General features: G+C 36.6%; 1 protein-coding gene across 6 annotated transcripts in view; it reads right to left on the bottom strand.

Moving 5' to 3' along the window:
- Window positions 1-23,193, bottom strand: part of BMPR1B (bone morphogenetic protein receptor type 1B) — a 241,724-nt gene that overhangs the window by 103,882 nt on the left and 114,649 nt on the right. Inside the window, exon 1 of one of the 6 annotated variants that reach the window (XM_023193328.1) lies at window positions 21,662-22,231. The exons of the other annotated variants lie outside the window; for them this stretch is intronic. The gene's annotated coding sequence lies outside the window, so the exon portion shown is untranslated. Of the gene's footprint in view, window positions 1-21,661; window positions 22,232-23,193 lie in introns of those variants that run through there. 6 annotated transcript variants of the gene reach the window in all.

The raw sequence follows: 23,193 nt of genomic DNA, 5'->3' as shown, positions 1-23,193 counted from the left end.
GTTCCACTGCCAATTTGGAATCCAGCCTTGAGCTCTGGGGCAAGAAGTGAATAGCTGAAATGTGGGACAGCTCCCACTGCTCACATTTCCCCAATATGGGCTTCTATAAATGGCTGAAAGTTAAAGACAGAATCTCTGCTCTCTCCCCAGAATCCTAATTCAGTTCAAAAGAATTCACATCAGCAACCATTTCTGATTTTGAACTATGTGCAAGCTGACTTAGTTCCTCAAGAAGGTTATAATACCACAAAATAAGTATATAAGAAATAATTAAGTAAAAATGTAAGACATTTTAAGATGAAATGGCCCCAACAGAATAAACATGGAAATTCCAAGCAGAGGATGGAATAGACTGGGCCCAGACTGCAGGGAGAGCTGGATGCTGAAAGATGAATTGAACTTACACAGCAATACAGAAGTTGAGAGGAAATAAATTATATGAGCAAGGTTTACAGGTAGAAATGAATTTTCAATTTGTGCAACAGCATGAGGACAATCTTACTGGAACAGACAGCTCCTATTAGTAAGTGGTTGGAAAGAAAGCTAGACAGAGTGGAACCAAATTGTGCAGGACTTTGAATACAGGTTACAGAGTTTGGAATATATGAATTTCAAAAAAAAAAAAATTTATGCTGGGCACATTGACTCGTACCTGTAATCCCAGCTACTTGAGAGGCTGAGGCAAGAGGATTACCTAAGGCCAGGAGTTCAATCCAGCCTTGCTATGTTGGAGTTCAATCTTCCAACATAGCAAGACCCTGTCTCTAAAATAATTTTTTTTAATTAGCTGTGTATGGTGGTTCATACCTGTATTCCCAATTATTGGGGAAGCTAAGATAGAAGGAATGTTTTAGGCCAGGAGTTCCAGCCTGCAGTGAGCTATGATCACACCACTGCAATCTGCCTGGGTGACAGAGCAAGACCCCATCTCCAAAAAGACTTTTGGACTTCAGCATGTAGGATGAATCTCTGAACCTCACCTTCCAACTAGGTGAGGGAGAGTGAAAACAAGATTAAATGTATGAGGAGAGGTTTCCACTTAGTCAAACTTTTTGCTAATACCTATTTCTTTCATTTAGTAATATTTTAAAAAATCAAAATGTATACCTATTAATTTCCTCCATTTTAAACTTAATTATTAACATATGCTAGGTGCCAACAATGAAGGGGATCTTCTATAAAAGGCATATTAGGCCCCTGACTACTTGGTTCAAAAAATCTCATGAAACTCTTATTATGTAGATGAAAAGTCTAAGTTAGCAAAACAACCCAGATTTGCCTATGATTTAACCCACTCACCCTAATGTACATATTTTTATCTACAGTTTATATTTTAATTTCCAACATCCAATCTAATTAAGCCTCTATCTGTACCAGGTCAAGAACTGGTTTCACAATTCCACAAGCAAAACACAAATAACCACATTAAAAAGTGGGCAAACAACATGAACAGATGCTTCTCAAAAGAAGACATACAAAAGGCCAAGAAACACATGAAAAGAATGTTCAACATCACTATCAGAGAAATGCAAATCAAAACCATAGTGAAATACCATCTTACACCAGTCAGAAAGGCTATTACTAAAAAGTCAAAAATCCACAAATGCTGGCAAGGCTGCGGAGAAAAGGGGATGCTTATACATTGTTTGTGGGAATATAAATTAGTTCAGCCACCGTGGAAAGCAGTTTAGAGATTTCTCAAACAAGTTAAAACAGTACTACCAACTACCATTCTACTCAGTAAAGCCACTACCAGGTATATATCCAAAAGAAAATAAATTATTCTACCAAAAAGACATGGGTACTTATATGTTCATCGCAGCACTACTGACAGTAGCAAAGATATGAAATCAACCGAGGTACCCATCATCAGTAGACTGGATAAAGAAAATATGATACATATGCACCATGGAATATTACAATGTCATAAAAAAGAATGAAATCCTAGGAACACTGATGCAGCTGGAGGGATTTATCCTAAGCAGATTAACACAGGAACAGATGTATCCCTATTACTGCATATTCTCCCTTAAAAGTGAGAACTTAACATTAGGTACACATGGACATAAAGATGGCAACAACAGACACTGGGGCCTACTGGAGTGGGGAAGGAGACAGGCAGGCTGCCAAGGGTTGAAAAACTACTGGGTACTATGCTCACTACCGGGGTGACTGGATCAATTGGATCCCAAACCTCAGCAACACACAATATGCCCATGTAACAACCCGCACATTTCCCCTCTGAATCTAAAATAAAAGTTGAAATTATCTTTAAAATAAAGATTTAGTAACTGGATAACCAAGTAAATCAATAGTAGAATGGGAAAGATCTCCCTTTCAGAATAATTCAAAAAATTTACATATTTAGATAGTCTCGCTCCATGAAGCAGAGCTTAATCAGCCCCACTCTTGATTCTAAGCTGTGCTTAGTGACTTGCTTCCAAGAAGTACAGTATGAAAAGGAATATAACTTTACACTGGAATAGCTGGCAAACACTCCCTTGGGCAGGTGATCGAGGTTAACATGACTGAAGACAAGCCATGCTGACAACTGGTACCCCTGATATGATGAGAATGGCACTTCACCTCTATGGTCTACCTCCTCAACACCAACCACCCTAGTCTATGAGAAATACATCAGGTCGACTCCATTGCAGAAACATTAAATAAAATATCTGATCATCACTTCTTAAAACTATCAAGGAAAGTGTAAAAAAACAGTTACAAACCAATAGAGAGTAAGATGACATGTTGATTAAGTGCAAAGTGGCTTTCCAGACAGGATCCTTGAACAGACAAAAATGGCATTATGAAAAGGGAGAGAGGAAACAAATCTGAATAAAGTTTGGAGCTTAGTTGCTGGTAATACACCATTGTTCCTTTCCTAGCTGTGACACATACAGAGCTCCAAAGTAAGGTCAAATACTAAGCAGGGGAAACTGGGTGAAGGGTATATGAGGACTCCATATTACCTTTGGAAATTTTCTAAATCAATTATAAAATAAAAAGTTTATTTTAAAAAACGGGTTTCATAGCAGTTAAACATTCACTCTCAATCTCCTAACCACAGAGTTGACTGCAGAGAAAGAACCAATGTGTCAAACGGTTATATACCGCGTGTGCAGCTTGCATCACAGATTCGCTTAACTGCTCCAATAGATTCAACTTCAATTACATCTTTACCTACAGGAAGAAATACCAGAAAGGAGAATAACAACGGTTTCTGTCTGAGGCGTTCTTCTTCTACTGAGATAGCCAACTTAATTTTGCAAGTTAATTTATATACCAAATGAGTCTTCAAAGAAAGCTCTGAGAGAAGATTAAAAGAAAGGTCACCATTTGAAAATGTACACCTGACAGAAGGGCAAAGGAAGGAAAAAGGAGCACTATGGAGAGTACTACTAATATGAGTAGGACATCACTGTTTGTCATTTGCAGAATTCTTACTAATGACATTCACACATTCCAGATTTACGGAGTCTTTGCTATACAGCAGAAAGGGCCTATTTGTGCTATGTGTATAATCTGGGGCAGATTATTTAAACCCTCTGCTAATTACCTAACTGTTAAATTGTGTACTGACTAAATAAATGAAGGAATACAGACTACTGAACACAGTACCCAGAACATAGGAAGACAGCAGAAAATGTTAGCAATTTCCTGACAACTCTCACTCATCTCTCTCTTGCCTCCCACATGAAAAGCTTTGCTAATAAAAATAATGTTCTCTAATGTAACAGGCTACAATGTAACATTTGCCAAGTTGTTCCTGTCACAAACAGTGTGATCATTAAATCAAGGATACAAAATATCTCAAGTCAAGATTTTAAAAATTCAATTAAAGCTGGACACAGTGGTTTGTCCTTGGTTATAGTCCCACCTATTAGGGAGGGTGAGGCAAGAGGGCTGCTTGAGCCCAGGGGTTCGAGACTAGCCTGGGCAATACAGCAAGACCTCACCTCAAAAAAATGTCAAATTATACCTGAAAAACTAAATATTTATTTTAATCCAATTCATTTTTACTTAATTCATTAAATATCTATGCATTTTAAGTAGAAGTATACTGAAGAATTTTAAATGGAGACGACCTTGCTACCAATTTCCATTTGTGATTCATTTTCACATAAAAACTCCCCAAATCTCCTGATTTTATGTTTATATACAGTTTTTATCTCAAAAACATTCACCATTTGCTATATTTGGGGGGACTGTGCCTACTGAACGGACGTGAGAACATTAAAAAAAGCACCTGCCTTCAGGACAAAGCTTATCCTCTAGTGGGTGAAGACAAACATACAATCCAATAATGATAATGCAGTACAGTAACTGTCTGCTATGCTGAGGAAACATGGAAAAAACAGTGAACAAACAAAGATTAATTCTGCCTGAGGGTGAGGGTTGGACTTGCGTGGGGGAGGCATTTGAACTGGGTCTTCAAAGGTAAGTAGGAATTCACTGGGTGAAGGGAAGGCAAAGAAAACCTAAGCAAAGAAAACAGGCAGTACAGTACGTTTACGAGTAAGAAAAAGAGTAGTGCTTGCAGAGAACAGGAGAAGCTCGACATGCCTAGAGAGCAGGGGAATTAGGCTGGAAAAGTAGGCTAGGGAGGTTAGGAAGAGCCTTGTAGCCAATAATTAGAAGTTTTGATTTTATCCTACACACATGGGAAGCAGTGTCTTCATTTCTGGAGGTAAGCACAGGTTACTTTCCATTGTGCAAACTGACAGCTACTACTTCTTGCAGCTGATTATATTTCAAAGGAAACTAATAAAGTTTTGGAAATAAGATGAAAAATATTTTCCTTTGTATCTAAGAAAACATAATAATATATTTGTTATTCTTAATGAGAACAATAAGGTGAGTGTTATTTTCTTTATCATGTGAACATCCCTGCTAATACTGTTTGGAATAAAATTTACTTTTCAATTAAACTTCTGTCCAAACACACAGGCACATTATAACAACAGTTATTTCCTTCTTCCTATTGGAAGCCATACCCTTGTAGGTCCTACCAAGAGCTTTGCACTAAAATGTTTTTCAAACTTTCACACATGTTGTACCAAAAACAAAAGTGACCTCAGAACTGCACTGGTAATTCGTTTTATTATTCTGGCTTTTAAATAAACACTTACATACTATCATGAAAAGCTACTCCACTATGAGAAAAAAAAAATTAACAATAGAGCCCACAGTACAAAAACTTTTTCCTGACTTTGGAGTTTATAAAGACCACAACTTCAGCCCTCTTTCAGGCTGCCTCCTGCCTCCCCACCCCATTCTAATTTGCAGCATTCCACATCACTAGTCATTAACAACCCAAAGCTCCCTTCAGCTGCAGAGTGAAAGACCATCACATTATTACAAATAAACAATCCCTTTCTCCCTTGAACGAGTGACACATTATTCTGAGCACGTCTTCTCTCTGCTTTCATTGCTCTGCCAAGGTCCTCCATGAGTGGGAAGCGGTAAAAAGAGAGAAAAAATATCCCACAACTTGTCTAAAGCATGTAGAGGATGATTTGTGTTCTTACTTACGGGATATGACTGTCACTGTTGATCTGCTTTCAGGCCTAGATTACATGTGATAAGGGCTGACCTTCTTTAAGTATTCACACATTATGCACTCATGGAGAGCAGGCAGGACACAAAAGTCCTTCAGATGTTCTGGACATCAATCAAGTGCACAGCATGGAGCCTGCCAAACTTTTCTTCCATTTACTCAGGGAGAGGAAGGGGGAGTCCAAGACAGACTTAATAAAGTTTAAAGCTATGCCACAATATATTTGGGGAGACCATTGTTATTAAAAGGGTGCTGTTTCAAAAAATTCTCTATAGTTACCACTAGCAACAAAAACAATTCGCATACAAAGAGACAATCAGATTTCATTTCAGCTTTAAAATTTCAAGACTTTTGTTATAAACCAGGTCTCAATGGCTTTAGCAGATTGCTATATTTTCTTTCCTGAAGACATTTTATTAAGCATATATTTTCAAAACCAAAAATATAAAATTTCTTTTATAACAATCATACTCAAAACATATTTTTAAGGCATTTATAAAATAGAGGACATACATTTGTTACAAAACTGAGCATAGCTAAATAAATTGAAGACTAGTCAACAGGACAAACCATTTTTCACCTAATACAAATACTGTCATTACTAACAGGCAAGAGCCCCAATATTATAGTGTAGATATGATGATACTTTCTGATATAGGCTTCTAATGTTTGTCTTTTATTGTTGCCCCTCCCCACAGCTCATGCCAGGAATTTGAGGTAGCTTTTGAAAAAGAACAAATAAGCCCCAAACTGTGTTCTCTTAAATTATTGCAACACTCTATACTTGGAGGGCATGATTTCAGCATCAGCACAAACAAATCCGTCAAACAAAGATGCTTCATGGAATCTGATGATAGATTTATACCTTAAATCTACTACAATATCGTTTACCTAGCGATCACAAAATTCTTTTTAAAAGCTAATGTCATGCTATGAACATAATAATTATATGCATGGCCTGTGCACAAAATAAGATTAAACACAAAGGTTTACAAAACAATTCATGAGACAACAAGGCAATGAACATTAAAAGAGCAGGAAGAGAATTCAAGGTAACTTATATGATTAAACTACCAAAGAAAATTAACTTAGTAAATTTGCTAATTAAAACAACAACAACAACAAACCCTCCAGACTGCCTCTATATATGCACTATTCTTGCATGGATTTTTAGCTTATTATTTGGTTTTAGTGATATGCTACTAAAAGACCATGAGGTCAGACTTGCACCCTAGTAACAGGGAACTAGGTGACAGATAAACTGTGAGGTTATTCTTTATGTTAATCATTACAGAGTAAACCTTCACCTGGAAAATATGACTATCTCAGGAAAGAAACTAAACCGGAATGACAGGAAGATGTCTTGGCAGGAGATGGGAAGCAAGAAACCCAGGCAAGACTAGTGTAGTTATTTCCAGAGAGAACATAGAATGATGACAGCCAGGATCATGATGACAACAATGATAATGATCATGATACATACTATTTGGCCATCTTTTACTATTCGTGAGGCACTATTTGTGTACCTAACTTACAGGTTTAAGCATCCCTTATTTAAAATGCTTGGGGTCAGAATTGCTTTGGATTTCAAAGATTTTTGGATTTTGGAATTTTTACATAAACATAAGATATCTTGGGGATGGGACCCAAGGGTAAACATGAAATTCATTTACGTTTCACATGCACCTTACAGACATAGTCTGAAGGTAATTTTATACAATATTTTAAATAATTTTTTGCATGAAACAAAGTTTGTATACATCAAGCCATAAGAGAGCAAAGGTGTTACTGTATCAGCCACTCTTACAATCTCTGTTTGTTTGGCATCATCAGTATTTCTGACTCTCAATTTGTACATTATCAATAAGCAATCATTTTCTCCCACTTATTCACATGTAAGTACTTAACAGTAAAAATTATGACATACCATTAGTACAATAAAAATGTGTCAGGTGTAGAATTTTCCACTTTTGGTATTAGATAGGTGCTCAAAAAGTTTTGGATTTTGGAGTATTTCAGATTTTGGATTAGGGATGCTCACTCTGATTATTTCATTTAATCCTCACTGCCGCCCTGTGCAGCAGGAAATATCATTCCCAATTTCAGATAAGAATACTGTGTACACCTAAGATATAAGCCCTGAGAACTGGTTAAGAATCCATTGGATCAGATGCCAATACTTCACTAGGTAGGGACCTATGTATTTTTGTTCTAGAAGAACTATCTGGGGCCAAAAAAAAAAAAAAAGTCCATTCAGTGGATGGAGAACTCCAAGAATCTGGGATGCTGGTGAGATTCACTCAGCAAACATGACTACCAGAAATTCTGAGGGCTGGAGCATAAAAAGAGGATCAGATATTCTAAATTCCAAATCTGTAGATTCAGAGGAGGTGACACTAAACACTGTGTCATGCAACAGCAGTGCCTTCAGAGGTCAGGGGTTTCTAACCCATGGCGAGGTGGAACTCTCCTCTAAAGCGTGTAAAGTGTTTATTATAAAAAAACAAGTACAGACCACGTGTGGTGGCTCACACCTGTAATTCCAGCACTTTGGGAGGCCGAAGTAGGAGGATCGCTTGAGCCCAGAAGTTCGAGACCAACCTGAGCAACACAGGAAGACCTCATCTCTACTAAGAACAAAAAAGTGTACCCAGGTGTGGTAGTGCACAACTGTACTACTAGCTACTCAGCGGGCTGAGGTGGGAGGATCACTTGGGCCCAGGAGGTTGAGGCTGCAGGGAGCCATGATCGTGCCAATGCACATCAAATACATATGTTGTCATTAACATAAAGCAGTATTTTATATACATTCTTTATAACTTTCTCAAAGACCCTTCTAAGCAACTAAGGAGAGTGAGGTGCCTTGGAATTGAGGAAAGGGTTTTTTCTTCCTTGCATGAGCCTGTACTTTAGGAGGTACCGTGAGGTAGCACTGCAGGCTTAGAAGGCACACGAGTGGACGAATAAAGTTACCAGAGTCATGTAATGTAGTCCTTCCCTCACTGGAAGAGTCTGAGTTTGTTTAAACAGAACAAGATGTTTTCTTCACACCAAGAATATTTCCTAGAAGATTTCCTTTGTCCCACCTATAAGGAACTACTTATAAAGGGTTTGTGTTTGATTTTTAAATAACAACAGATATACACTGACATTGTAATTATTCACACTTTGACTCCTGGAGTCCACAAGTTAAAGTTACACACTATCATGAACCATTGAGCTAATAACCTGACTTGCCAGAAGCTCTATTTTAAAGGGATTCTAAGGACATTTTCTTCTTTATCAAATTAGTGCTAAAGCACCCCTAAGCAGATAATCAAAATCTCTATTACCCATTCGCCATTTATAAAAAGCTGAACAAAGTTTCCTGTCAAAACCAATTTCTTAAAAAGGACTACTATAACTCTTATTTCATCCTAAAGTCAATTGTGCATAAAATCTATGCAAACCCAACTTGAACTGATATAAAATAAGTAAATTGAAAATGAAATTTTAAGTAATGTGATAATATCAACACAAACTCTACTTAACACAAAAGGATTTGAAGTATCGCTCTTATCTACACCCTTAAAGAATGTTTGCTTAAGCTGTTTCTCCATATACCATATGAAAATAGCTACTAGAAAATCTGTGTTCAACTATTTGGAAAATATTTAAATATAAGAATTACATAAGAAAAAAGTGTCTTAGAAGAGAAGATACTAGCAGTAGAGAAAAATTTTGTTCTTGTATACCACATACTAGTTTTTCCATAGAAACCTCAACAGTGCTATGAAATATCAGTCCTCTGGATTTATACATTTAGCTAGTAGACTTAGCTGTTAGTAACCTTCAAAAATTCATGCTAGACGAAATATAAAGGTTTCAGGAAGTTATTTTTTATTTAAGGTGGCATTTTAAATCTATGTGCATATAAAAGTATTTTCAAATAAAAGAAACAATGATGCCAGGATTTTTGGTTCAGAGTCATGACATGCTACCAGGGGTGTCCAATCTTTTCGTTTCCCAGGACCACACTGGGGGAACTGTCTTGGGCCACACAGAAAATACACTACACTACACACTACACTAACACTGATGAGCTAAAAAAAAAAAAAAAAAAAAAAAAACTGCAAAAAAATCTCATAATGTTTGAAGAAAGTTTACAAATTTGGGTTGAGCCTCATGGCCAGCCTGGGCTGCATGTGGCCCACAGTCTGTGTGCTGGACAACAAACTTGTACTAAACTTTTTCATCTCTCTCACACACATATTTCCATATCTTCTCTTACCTGCTCTTAGAAACATGGCACACCTGCTTACTGCCTTTATTTGTTTTTTATGAGAAATAGCAGCTCTTCATAATCTCATTAAAGCCTTTCTAACAGATTGTACACATGGAAAACTTTCAGAACACTGGGAATCGGTTTGGATGCTTAAACAAGTAGATTGTATTAAAAAAAAAAAAAAAGAAAGAAAGAAAAAGAAAAAGAAGAAGTAAAATGAACCCCATGTACAAATTTCATTGAATCAGAAAATTTCACAGCACAGAGACATCAGACTTTCATTTTAGTGAAACCTAAACTTTAAGATGGAGATACTACATTCTCTGCCCTGTCTAGAGCATTACAGCAAAAGCATAAGATATTTAAAGTGCACGAAATAACAGAAGAAACTTAAGTTATGAAGGTAAAGAGGACGAGCTTTAGTGATCACGATATCAGATAAAACCAGTGACGCATCTGACACAAAGACAATTCTCTACTAACAACAATGGAAAAATATAAAATTCTATTACTATTCTTGTCAACATAAGAGCCTTAGTTACAGAGGCATTCCTTTATCCCATCACTTTGTTCTACACATCTTATTATGGTTAGTCAGAACTCTGTGTGGTTATGTCTGTACTGCCAAACATCCAGCTGAAAAGTGAAAAATTTAGTCAAGCAGTGAGTTATCCTAAGGTTTATGCCAAATGAAACATTCAAATTCAACCTTAACCAAAATGAGTAGAGCCTGTATTTACCCAGATGATTTAAGATCCATTAAGACCACCGATGTGATTTAAATTGTCACCATAATTTCCTCTCTGAGGTCTCCCAAAAGTTTATAGTGGAAGCACTTCAGAGTCCTCACTACATCTCATTAGCACCTCTACCAAAGGATGTGTGAAGAAAAAAGAGAAGCAAGGACATTCAAAAGGAGTAACTGCTATTTTAGAAACATTTTCTTTAAACATATTTTAAATTTTTTATTAAGATGGTATGTGTATAATCAGAAATTGACAAATTGAACCAAAAATATTTATGAAGTTAGGCAAAAGAACCATAAATTATTCATCATAATTTTTCCTCTGCCTTTTCGACAGAGGATCTGTCCTCACTCTACATTGGTTATAGAACATTATCTCTTTGTGTTGCTTTTTAGATGATCACTTTCTGGGAGTACAACTAGAAATAGCCTATGGAAATAAAGCTTGATGTCTTTCTGAATTGTGTAAGAAGCTTTAGACTAAACTCAGGCTGGGCTACAGAAAATATAAGAGAGTTGCCAATCCTAGACCAGATGCTTATGATGTCCTTGCAAAATCCTTTCGGTAGCTGGCAATGCTCCACAAGATCTGGCTTCCAATTACTACCTCATTAGGCTCTTTTTCTCCCACTTCTTCATCCTGTTCCTCAAACATACAAGGCACGCTCCAGCTCAGAGCTTTGTATCTCCTGATTCCTCTGCCTAAAATGCTCTTCTCTTCAATATCCAAAAGGTCTCTCCATTGCCTCCTTCAAACTTGGCTCAATTCTTATCTTCTCAATTAAAGGTACCTAGTGCTCTATTTACTACCACAACCACCCCATTCCCAAACTCTCAATCCTCCTTACACTGCTTTATTTTTTTCTCCATAGCACTTAACATCTTCTAACTACTACATAATTTGCTTACTATGTTTATTGTTAACTGTCTCCCCCTCAGCCCCACTTGAGTACAAAACCCCCAGGGCATTGCTCTTTTTCCACTTTGTTCACCTATGTTCCCCCAACACTTGAAATAGCGACTTGAATATGTATTCAAGAAGCCTTTTTTCAAACTATTTCCTTTGTAAAGCCCTATCTCTTTCTAAAGTATCTGACTCCTCATGTCATCAATTATTCTCATACCAATTACTTTTTTGTTCCAAATCCTGGCTTGCCCTCTGGTTTCTATACCTACCACTCTAATGAATTTCTTCTTTCAAAGGTCAACAAATGTACTTTTCTTAGTCTTTACCCTTTTCAGCACTACATAACTCTGGGCTTCCTTTCTCAAGAGTACTTCCCTTCTTGAGAGCCTCACTCATTTAAAAGAATATTGAACAAATACAATGTACTAGGCATCTGCTAGAAGCTCATCCTTTGGTTTTCATGATGAGGGCCTATCTATCCATGTGTTTTTCCTTTTCCATTCATACAAGTATAGGTGCTAATGATTCTTTCCAATAATCTCTTTTCTCAAACATGTTCCCTAGTAATATCAGGGCTTTGGTTTACATCATTTCAACTACCAGGGAAAATAACTTTCCTGAATGACCACCTTATATTTCTCTCTAGCAATGCAAATCTAAATATTACTATTTCTGCTACAGCTGTTCAATACCTCTCCCAGCTCCATGGATATTGCCATTCTTTGCAACCACTTAGCTTTAAGCCCTGCCCCCATCCTATTTGTTGGGCATTTTCTAATGCTGGGAGATAGCACTCCAATAACATGGAAGCTGAAAAAGTCAGATACTCAGTTTCACAGCTTCTACAGCGAGGACATGAGTACAGGACTGAAATCCTCTATATCATATGTACCCATCCCAGACTTTACAGTAAACTAACAAGAAAAAATCTCAGGGCATTCATGCTAATTGGTGGTGGTGGCAGTAGCAGCAGCTACATTGATTTTCCAAAGGCACTAGCAGCACCAGTTTTAGAGGCAGCATCCAGATCTAGGGTTGATAATGTGGGCAGCAAAACTGGGGTGTCTAAGGTAATAACAAATGCCGGGGAGGATGTGGAGAAAAGTGAACCCTTATACACTGTTCATGGGAACATAAATTACTACAACCACTATAGAGAACAGTTTGGATGTTCCTCAAAGAACTGAAACTAGAGCTACCATACAATCCAACAATCCCACGACTACAAAAAAAAAAAAAGGAAATCAGTATATTGAAGAGATAGCTGTACTCCCACGTTTATTACAGCACTATTCATGATAGCCAAGATCATGAATAGTGATCTTGGAAGAAACCTAATTGTCCATCAACAAATGAATGGATAAAGAAAATGTGGTATATACACCCGGTAGAATACTATTCAGCCATGACAAAGAATGAGATCCTGTCATCTGCAACAACATAGATGGAACTGGAGATGATTATGTTAAGTGAAATAAGTCAGCCACAGAAAGACAAACTTTGCATGTTCTCACATATTTGTGAAAGTTAAAAACTAAAACAATGGAATTCATGGACAAAGAGGGTATACAGTGTTTATTACCAGAGAATAGGAAGGGTTGTGGGGGTGGGAAGAGAGAAGATGGTTAATGGGTACCAAAAAACAGTTAGAGAGAAATTAATTTAAAAAGAGAAATTTAATAGCACAACAGTGTGACTACAGTCAATAATAATTTAATTATATGTTTTAAAATAATGAAAAGAGTAAAACTAAGGATAAATGCTTGAGGTGATAGATACCCCATTTGCCCTGATATGAGTATTATACATTGTATGCCCATATTAAAATATCTCATATATCCCCAAAATCAATGAACACAAATTAGCACTACTTTACACCAACAATGACCAAGCTGAGACTCAAATCAAGAACTCAACCCCTTTTATGATAGCTGGAAAAAATAAAATAAAATATTTAGGAATATACCTAAACTGGGAGATGTAAGATTTCTAGGAGGAAAACTACAAAACTCTGCTGAAAAAAATCAGAGATGACACAGACAAATGGAAACACATCCCACGCTGGTGAATGGGTAGATCAATTTTGTGAAAATAACCACATTGCCAAAAGCAATCTACAAATTCAATGTAATTCCCATCCAAATACCACCATCATTCTTTACAGAACTAGAAAAAAAAATCCTCAAATTCATATGGAATCACAAAAGAGTCTGTACAGACAAAGCAAGGCTAAGAAAAAAGAACAAATCTGGAGGGATCACACTACCTGACTTCAAACTATACTGCAAAGCTACAGTTACCAAAACGGTGTAGTACTGATATAAAAATAGGCACATAGACCAATGGAAGAGAATAGAGAACCCAGAAATAAAGCCAAATATTTAAAGTCAACTAATCTTCAACAAAGCAAATAAAAATATAAAGTAGGGAAAGGACACCCTATGCAACAAATGGTGCTGAGATAATTGGCAAACCACATGTAGAAGAATGAAGCTGGATCCTCATCTCTCATTGTACACAAAAATCAACTCGAGATGGATCAAAAACTTAAATCTTAAGACCGGAAAACATAAAAATTCTAGAATATAACATTGGAAAAACTCTCCTAGACATTGGCTTAGACCAAGAGTTCATGACCAAGAATCCAAAAGCAAATGCAACAAAAACAAAGATAAATACATGGGACTTAATTAAACTAAAAAGCTTCTGCAAAGCAAAAGAAATAATCAGTAGAGTAAACAGACATCCCACAGAGTGGGAGAAAATATTCGTAAACTATGCATCTGACAAAGGACTAACATCCAGAATCTACATGAAACTCAAACCAAATCAGCAAGAAAAAAACAAATAATCCCATCGAAAAGTGGACAAAGGACATGAATAGACAATTCTCAAAAGAAGATAAACAAATACCCAACAAATGTATGAAAAAATGCTCAACATCACTAATTACCAGAGAAACGCAAATTAAAACCACAATGAGATACAACCTTACTCCTGCAAAAATGACCGTGATTAAAAAATTAAAAAATAACAGATGTTGGCACGGATGTGGTGAAAAGGGAATAACTACTAAACTGCTGGTGAGAATATAAGCTAGTATAACCACCATAGAAGACAGTATGGAGATTCCTTAAAGAACTAAAAATAGAACTACCATTTGATCCAGCAATACCACTCCTGTGTATCTACCTAGAAGAAAAAGAAATTATATGAAAAAATAACTTTTACACACCTGTTTATAGCAGCACAATTCACAACTGCAAAAATAAAAACCCAGCCCAAATGCCCATCAACCAATGAGTAGATAAAGAAAACGCGGTGTGTACGTATGTATGCATGTGTGTGTATGTGTGTATATATATACACTTTAAAATTATGTGTTTTATTTGTACACAAACATATGTATGTATATATATATACACTACTTTAAAATTAAAACCTTCTATATATGGAATACTACTAAGCCATAAAAAAGAATGAAATACTGGCACTCACAGCAATCTGGATGAAGTTGGAGGCAGTTATTCTAAGTGAAATAATTCAGGAATGGACAACCAAATATTGTATTTCCCACTTATAAGCAGGAACTAAGTTACAAGGATGCAAAGGCATTAAGAATGATTTAATGAACTTCGGGGACTCTGAGGGATGGGTGGGAAGGGGTGAGGGATAAAAGACTATACAGTGGGTACAACATACACTGCTCAGGTAATGGGTGCACCAAAATCTCAGAAATCACCACTAAAGAACTTTTCTATGCGAGGAAAAACCACCTTTTCCCCCAACACTACTGAAATAAAAATAAATATCTCATGTATCCAATAAACATATATGCCTATTATGTACCCACAAAAATTAAAAATTGAAAATAAAAAAATAAGTGTGTATATATGCTAAGCTCGGTGACAATGGTGCCAGGATACATTCTGAGGTGAAATTTTAAATACTGTTCTTGGCTGTGTCTCTTCTAACTGGTTCTCCTATCTCTCCAGACAGTCTATGAGCTAGCAAATGTCCTCCTAATAACTTTGCTTCCTGTGTAAATTAATCATGGTTGATGTCTGTTGCTTTCAGCTGAAAAATTCGATGGATTTGAAAGATACATTCAGGAAGATTCTATTTGTAATCTCAGCAGAAATAACTGCTTCCTCTTCTGAACTTGCATAACACTTGTTTTTCCTTGTATTATAATCATGAACTCCATCTTCCTCACTATATGTTACATTTCCAGGGGTGGGAGGGAGTGCCTGTCTTTCATCTTTGCCCATGCTTTCAACACTTCCCTCTTTATCTATCTTCGATATCCTTAAAAAACAAACAAAACATTGCAGGCATCTCCTTTCTGGCTCAAGAAGCTGGTCTAAGTTCCTCCTCTAAGTTTCACCATTCTGTTCCTGGAAATGCCTCCATGACTAACTAACTTAGTACGTCTCCAAGATTCTGCCTTAACTTAGGCCATTCCTCACTTCCACTCTAGAATGCTTTTGCTCTGGCATTGTATGTAAAGTATGCCAAGACCACTCAAAAGGGAAAACAGAGTCTTTTCAACAAATAGTATTGGAAAAACTGGATATCCACCTGTAAAAGAAGGAAGTTGGAGACTCATCTTATGCCATATGGAAAAATTACCTCAAAATGGATTAAAGACCTAAATATAAGAGATAAAACTATAAAACTCTTAGAAGAAAACACAGGGCAAAGCTTCATGATATTGTACTTGACAATGATTTCTTGGATATAACACCAAAAGCACAGGTAACAACAGGAAAAAAAAGATAAACTGGACTACTTTAAAACTAAAAACCTCTATGCAAAGGATGCGATAAACACAGTGAAAAGGAAACCTAAGGGATGGAAGAAAAATGTAAGTCATACATCTGATGAAGGGTTACTACTGAGAATATATAAAAATCTTCTACAACTCAACAACACATGAACAACCCAGTTAAAAAGTGGACATTTCTCTTAGGAAGATACAAAAACTGCCAATATGCTCATGAAAGTCACTAATAACTAGGTAAATGCAAATCAAAACCACAATGAGATACTACCTTACATGAATGAGTACTATCAAAAACACAAAATAACAAGTGTTGGTAAGAATGTGAAGAAATTGGAGCCTTTGTGCACTGTTGGAGGGAATGTAAAATAGTGTGGCTGTTACGGAAATAGTATGATAGTTTCTCAAAAATTAAGACTTGAAAGCTGTATCTCAAAGACCTATTTGTATGCCCATGTTCATAGCAGCATTATTCACAATAGCCAAAAGGTGGAACCAACCCATTGGATCGTCAGTGTCCATCAATGGATGAATGGATAAATGAAATGTGGTCTACACTACAACAGAATATTATCCAACCTTAAAAAGGAAGAAAATTCTGACACATACTACAACATGGATAAACTTTAAGGATATTACACCAAGTGAAATAAGCTAGTAGCAAAAACATTAAAAATTGTATGCTTCTACTTAAATGAGCTATATAGAGTCAAATTCATAGAGACAGAAAGTAGAATGACTGTTGCCAGGAGATAGGAGAGGGAAAACAGGGAGTAGCTGTTTAATAGATATAAAGGATGTCATGGACTGAATGTTTGCGTCCCTCCAAAATTTGTATGTTGAAGCCCCCTACTTCCCGTGTTACAGTATTTAGAGGTGGGGCCTTTGGGAAGCAATTTGATTTAGACATCAACATGAGAGAGAGGCCACTATAACAGAAATAGTGTCCTTATAAGATGTGGAAGAGAAACCAGGTATTGCTTGCACGTACACATGCTCACATGTGTGCATGCTCTCGCTCTCTCTCTCTCTCTCTCTCTCTCTCTCCCCCCCCCAACCATGTGAGGATACAGCAAAATGGTAGCCAGCTGCAAACCAGGAGGTAGGAGCTCACCAGGACCAGGAACAGAAGCTTCAAGCCCCTTGATCTTGCATTTCCCAGTCTCCAGAACTGTGAAAAACAAATGTCTGTTGTCTAAGCCAGTCTATGGTACCTTGTGATAGCAACCTGAGTAGACCAAGAGTTTTAGCTTCTCCAAATGAAAAGAGCTGCAGAGACTGGCTGCACAACAATGTGAATGTGCTGAATACTACTGAGCTGTAACATAAATGATTACGATGAGAACTGTTATGTTACAGTATTCTACCTTTTTTGTTTTTGAGACATTATTAGTCTGCTCTGCCACCCAGGCTGGAGTACAGTGGCACGACCATACTCACTGCAGCCTTGAACTCCTGGGCTGAAGCAATCCTCCCACCTCAGCCTCCTAAAGTGCTGAGATTATAGGAGTGAGTCATCCTATCCAGTCAAAATAATTTTTAAGAGTATCTTTTTAAACCTCTTTGTTCAACTTGGATTTCCAGGGTACTATAATCCATACTGGTACATCAAAGAGTTGTTTTTCTACTCCTATCCCCATGATCCACGTTGCAGTCAGAATAGCTTCTTAAAATCCTGCAATGACAGCCAGGCATGGTGCTGTGTCCCTGTAGTCCCAGTTAATGGAAAAGCCGAAGTGGGAGAACTACTTGAGTCCAGGGGTTTGAGGCTATAGTATACTACGATTGCACCTGTGAATAACCATTGCACTCCAGCCTGGGTAACTCAGCAAGACCCTGTCTCAAAAAAAAAAAAAAAAATCTGCAATCCATCCATAATATTCTCTGCATGTGATCCAAGTTTCTGAAAACAGAAGCATCTGTGCTGCCTAATTCTCAAGTTCCATCTCTTATGTACCTCAGGGTCCAGTCATGTCGTTCCACTCCTGATTACATTCCTCTCTAATGTGCCATATTCTCTCTCAGCTCTCAATTCAATACCACATAATTTCACTGAATACGCTCTCTGCATTGAGAACTAGAAGATATACAGATTAACTAGAAGATATATAGATTAAGAAATGTTTCTGTTCTCAAGAACTTGAAAGGCTAGTGGCGAGACATAGATAAGAGATCCTTTCAATTATCGTGACAAACTTTACCTTTGACAAATAATTACTTGTTGATAAATCTGTATATAAAAACTTCTGTTTTACTTTTTAAATTCTTCCTCAATTTTAAGCATTTTCTAAGTAATGTACAATGCTTGGATCACATTTTAAACTTTATATTAATATTTTTAATTTTTATTATTTAATTGTTTAATCAACTTTAATATTTTGTTGATATACAGAATTCCTGCATTAGAAACAGTAGATTTCTAGTATCTTTTTACATGGAAACAAATAATTTTAGAGGCACACATCTACCACAAACAAGGCATCTTTTAAAAATTTAAAGCTTAGAATTATTAAGTGTTTCCTTGGCAGTAAAGAGATAGCAATTTTATAGTAATGTGCCAAACACATGTACATTTCTTAATAGTTTATTTACCGTTTTAAAGTAAGGTAATTTTGCCTTTTTCCTAGTTTCATAATTAAAGTTTCTCCTGCCATTTAGAGTAAACACAATTCCAGTCATGGGAGACAAGAATGACCAGTTCAAGTTCAAGGGTTCACTGCACATGAATATCCATAAATACCCCTTGACAGTCTTGGTAGTATAATGAACCTTGCAATTACTCAGCAGGCCATCACCACAATACATGAACATAATGCTTGCAAAGTCAAACAACAAAACATTATACATATAATACCAACCAACTGTTACAGTTCACATAGGGCTTTTGGAAACTAATTAAATTCCAACAGTTTCTTTTAAACTTTTATACATTTGGAGGGAGTTTTGCTTTACTGAGCAATACTTACAGGAAATAATTAATAGAAAAAGGTGTTGGCATTATATACAATTGGGAGATGCCAATTAGCAAAACCCTCCTTCAAAATGACACCAGTTAATTCCAGCATGAGCCCTCAGAGTGAAATAGCCTCCCTCTTACACAATGCTAGTGCCTCATTGTCTTTAGGAATGTCTCCAATCATCCTATATATAACCTCCTGGGGTAAGTGCTTTTGGCCCTGCCTTTCTATTGCCTCTGCACTAAAGAGATGATATTCATTAAGTTAAATCATTTGAGTAAGAGTGTGCTTTCCTTTACTTTGTTGACTCTTCTATAGCGGAAAGCTTACCTCTACAAGGCGATCTTTGACATAGTTAGAATGATCAAGTAGACAGTAATACACAGATAAAAGGTCATTATTAGCACTGCCAATAAAAAGTATGGAACATGTTGAAAAATACATGTGTATATGCACATAAAAGCAGGCATTTCATCTACTCATTTAATTATCTGAGTGTTCTGGGGAATAAAGTACAACACTAAAAGTAAAAACAGTTCTATTCTATTTAAGATACTTTAACTCATACTTTCCCAGTCAAACTGAAGACTGCCTATGTGCAAAGCACATTGAAATATAGGTAACAAGTAAGTTTATGATTGTTAAGTTGGTAAATAGCTATCCTATACCATTTTCATCACAAAAGGTTTATTGTTACTCTGGACAACTTCAGAATAGGCTTGACATGATGGTTCAGCATTTATCATCCAGTTCAAAAAGACAAATAATAATGCAAGCTGAGTTTCCCCCTCAGAATCACATGTAAACAGGATATGGTGGTAAGAAGCGGAGACATTTTGCTTTTCTCCTACATCTTTAATCAGATGACTTCAGATAACTGATTTAGCATTTTAGACTCCAACAAATTATGAAGTAATCAGTACTTTCACTTCTAACTTTATTTTTAAATAAAATACAAAAGAAAAAATTAAGTTAATTAGGAAACAAGTTCTTTCAGATTTGGAAACAAGCATTTCATTTTATCATGTTTTACAAACAAAGCTAGCTGATTTTCTGACCCTTAAAAAGTACTATCTCTTTTTAAGTGGTCTTAGAGAAAGAAGCAATAATCTGTACTATTGATAACTTGAAACATTTCGTTAAGAAAAATCTTGGTTGAGCATAGTGGCTCACACCTTTAATCCCAGCACCCTGGGAGGCTGAGGCAGGAGGATCGCTTGAGCACAGGAGTTTGGGACCACCCTGGGCAACACAACAAGACCCCATCTCTACAAAAGTCAAAAGTTTTTTTAAAAAATTAGCCACTGGTGGTGGCATGCCTTTAGTCCCAGCTACTTGGGAGGCTGAGGGAAGAGAATCTCTTGAACCCAGAATTTTGAGGCTGCAGCGAGCTAGATCATGTCACGGCACTCCACTCTGGATAACAGAGTGAGACACTACCTCCAATAAATAAGAATGGAAGGGAGAAAGGGAGGCAGGGAGGGAGAAGTGATGGGACAGGAGGGGAAGGGAGGGGAGAGGGGGAGTGGAGGGGAGGGGAAAAATCTTCCTTTCATTTCTTTAAAAGTACAGACTTTAAAAAAAGAAAAACAACTACAGCACCCTTACCCATATTTTAGAAAAGTAAGATTAGGGCTAATCCTCATAATTACCATTTTAATCTAAAACAATTTAACCATTTAGGGAAAATTTCTAATGACCTCTAAAATTATATGAATATTAAAGCAATTTTTTTCAGGAAAATGAAAAGTACTAGTAATTATACAGAGAATGTATAACATAAAATAATTGGAATAACAAATGGTGGGAAACCAAGCTTAATATGGACAGTCAATATGGACAGAAAGTTATTTTGCAGCAGGTATAGCTTTACAATTGTGTTATAAAGGCTATACCTTTCTGTAATTTTAGGATTAACCCTAATGTTATAATTTGAGGTTAAATTTCTAAGATTTCAGAATCAAGTAATTCACATACATGATTAAAATGTTATAAATTAAAAGACTCAGATAATATGCCTCCACATAATAGTTATTGTTCTTCTTTCTATAAAACAAGCAAAAGTATACTATACACACTGATTAGACAAGAGGCCCTGATAGACCCTCAGGTGTACTTGTGACACATAAACATGCAATTGTAAATCTATGCCAGTGCTAATAAAAATTAAACAAATGTTTCATTGACAATTACATGTGCTGTCTTAAAACAATGCTATTAAGATGGTATCAAGTCTTTCAAATTCATAGCACAAATCTGAATAATGTTCTTTATCTTGATAAACTATCCTATAGTAAACAGATATTAAAAAACCATTCCAGTGAACTAAGACTTTGATCAAAGTTCTATAACATATATTGAAAAAATTCAAAATTCATCTAATAAAGATGTTTCTGAAAATCACTTTCAAATGTAAAGATCAACTCCAAAATTTGTCCCACTTACCTTCTTCTAACAAAACGTTCAAAGCTACTGAAGTGGCAACTTCTGAGAACATAACCAGATCAAGAAGGCTATGAAACAATTCACGTGCAAAATGTCAAGTCAATCATCATACTTTATACTTTCACAAGTGTTGTACCTAGTAGCACTATATTCAAAATATATCCCAAATTGAACTCCTTCTCTACTTCCACTGCAAAAACCCTAGCCCAAGTCACCATCATCTGTCTTGGAGAAATTACTGTTAACAACCTCTTGTTAGTCTATTAACTCCACTGCATCCTGCCATGGACACAGTTCTCTACTAAGCAACTAAAGAGATGACCTGACCACAAAGTTGAAATCACACATGACTTCCCTGCCTAACATCTCCCAATTTCGAATAAAACCACACTCACTACCATGAACCACATGGTTTGGCCTTGACCTAATTCTTTGACCTCATTTCTTATCACTTTCCCCTTTGCCAAAACACTCCATGAATGCTGGTTTTCTTTCTATCACTCTTCCCCACACATCCAAAACTAATTTCCTTCCACGGTCCCTGTACTTACTTCTTCCTCTTTCTCATTTTCTCTTTTTTTTTTTTTTTTTTTTTTTTTTGGAAACGGAGTCTCACTCTGTTGCCAGGCTGGAATCTCGGCTCACTGCAACCTCCGCCTCCAGAGTTGAAGTGATTGTCCTGCCTCCACCTCCCGAGTAGCTGGGACTACAGGCGTGTGCCACCACGCCCAGCTAGCTTTTGTATTTTTAGTACAGATGGGGTTTCACCATGTTGGCCAAGATGGTCTCCATCTCTTGACCTCGTGATCCGCCCGCCTTGGCCTCCCAAAGTGCTGGGACTACAGGTGTGAGCCCACGCACCCAGCCTTTTATTTTCATTTTTTGTGCTTCAGTTCCATGACCATCCTAAGTAAAAGTAACTACCAACTTTTTACCTTATTTTATTTTCTTCATAGCATTCATCTTGATCTAGTTTAATCTTTGTTTTTGTATTTATTGTCTGTCTTCTAGATATCAACACTTTAGGGATGGGTACTTTGTCATGTTCACAACAATGTCACAAGCATCCATAACTGTGACTGGCACAACTGATATTTAGGAAGCTGGTGAAGTAAACCGAATTATCCACGTTCATGTTGTATTTACAATATGACAATAAGCCCTTGTCAGGTAACTCTCACAGCGACAGATGCCATGGGTTACAGATGAAGATACCAGGACCTGACTTTCCTCTCCCAATACAATAAGGCTTATTACACTTTTCTTAACAACTGACCTAGGTAGGAGGACATAGGAGGATTCTAGAAAGTGGGGAAAATCCTAAAAAGCTCAGACTCTAAACTGGCAGATAAAATTTTAACCTGAAATACATTAAATAACTTCAATTGTCAAGATCAATAATTTCTCATCATCAAAGAGAGAAAGAGAACTTTCTAAAATAAAGATAAGTTAAAGTTACTTCTTTAATCACAAAGAACGTGCAGTGAGCAAATGGAGATTCCAATATATTAGCTCATAGAATCATCATTATT

This window comes from Piliocolobus tephrosceles, chromosome 3 (assembly GCF_002776525.5).
Source record: "Piliocolobus tephrosceles isolate RC106 chromosome 3, ASM277652v3, whole genome shotgun sequence".
NCBI classification, from domain to species: Eukaryota; Metazoa; Chordata; class Mammalia; order Primates; family Cercopithecidae; genus Piliocolobus; species Piliocolobus tephrosceles.
The sequence above is the reverse complement of the archived record's forward strand: the minus strand, read 5'-3'. Positions and strand labels throughout refer to the sequence as shown.